The sequence below is a fragment of the Odontomachus brunneus genome, unplaced genomic scaffold, assembly GCF_010583005.1.
Source record: "Odontomachus brunneus isolate Ranch 3 - 2012 unplaced genomic scaffold, Obru_v1 Obru_scaffold_192, whole genome shotgun sequence".
NCBI classification, from domain to species: Eukaryota; Metazoa; Arthropoda; class Insecta; order Hymenoptera; family Formicidae; genus Odontomachus; species Odontomachus brunneus.
In genome coordinates, this window is record NW_022639642.1 from 10,692 (window position 1) to 12,470 (window position 1,779).

The window sequence follows — 1,779 nt, forward strand, 5'->3', positions numbered from 1 at the left end:
CGGGCGGGCGGCCGAGCGGGCGGGCGGGCGAGCGAGCAGTGTATGTGTGTGTGTATATGTGTGTATGCATATGTGTGTGTGTGTATGTCTCTGTAAATTATACTCTGTAAATTATACTCATTTTATGCAACTTCTTTTCTTATTATTTATTTTTTTAGTAAGTACTGCAATATCGAACTAACTGTGAGTCATTGTTTATTAAAGTGTTCAACTTTTGTGTTAATATGACGATAGGTTGGGTTAGGTTAGGTTAGTTTTGGGGGGAAGGGTGCGCAGCCCCCCGCTAGTTGTTCGATATTGCAGTTATTATTCGATATTGCTCGTTAACGGTACACAGTATCGTTTTTGTATATACAGTGTCCAAAAATTATATTCATTTTATGCAACTTCTTTTGTTAATAACTTTTTAACGAACAACGAGCGACGGCTAAAACCTTCTGAGAGTTACTCAGGAGGGTGACCTCTACAACATATGTCAAGGTCAAGGAGCTCATTGGAGCTGACTCCCCTATATCCGATAATTACCAAAAGATTTTTATTTAAAGCGGACTTGGCGACATACATATAAGAAACATGAAATTATTAATGTTAACATATTTGTTACAGGTGTTATGACAATAAATGACGAATAAATCCACATTAATGCGGATGAAGGACTGGCGACAGCGAAAGTGGTTCATTTATTTAATAACTTGTTTGATAGTATGAACGGTAGTGACAAAGAAATAACAGACGAAAACATATTGCGACGACCAGTGACTGAGGACAGTGCGCATCATTCTTTCTGGGTGAGTGTTAAAAATGTATTACGAAATATGTTTTATGTAGATAAAGTACGACATAAAAGTGTACAGCGAGTGTACCGTCTCTAAGTAACTGGAAATTCACTATTGACGGATTTCAAAAACTGTGGACACGTGTACATTCTACTTACGGCTTTTCTAAATTAAACACACGATATTGTAATCAAGATATTGTAATCACGATATTGTAATCAAGATCTTTTAGAAAATTTTTCCGGCTTAATTAGAAGTCATGCGGTTCGTAATACTAATCCTACTCCTCGACAGTTTGAAGATTCGTTCATCACTTTACTAGTGAGCAACATGAAGTCCATCTCCATTGTTGGCGGTAATTGCGAAGCCGCTGATGACAGCTTCATGTTGTTTTCACTAGAACAGTGTTTGAAAGACGTCGTCTCAAATGAAATGGATCGTGTCATTCGCAAGGACACTTGTATTGATGAACCGGTTGAATTATTTTCGGATTATGTCATTAACGAAGATGTATTAGTTATCTCATTATCAGAAGATTCGACGAAAATTATAGATTTTATTTTAAAACAAGTTCATTATTGTTCCAAATGCAATGAATCTTTTAAAAATAGTGAATTTCTTGTTTGCGCGCAACAAGTAGTAAGTAGAATTAATAAATTATTAAAAAATAGAAGTCAGACGAAATCTTTTACATGTAATTTTACAACATTTTGAAGAATTTAATGTTAATATTAGTTGGCATGAATGCACCGAGCATCATGCTAACATATTTCAAATAATGGTGCGTGCAATTGCTGTTCGAACAATACAGTGATGGTGTGAACGTAAAAATAACATTATTAACGATTATAACGTTGATTTAGTGCAATGCGAAGCGAGAGAAAATATTGTACAAATAAAGCGTATGCGTAAGTCATTGAAATGTCATAAATATAACAGGAAACAAAAACTTCAAATGTATAAAGACGCGGTTAGACAAAATCGTTTAAAGTAAGAATACATT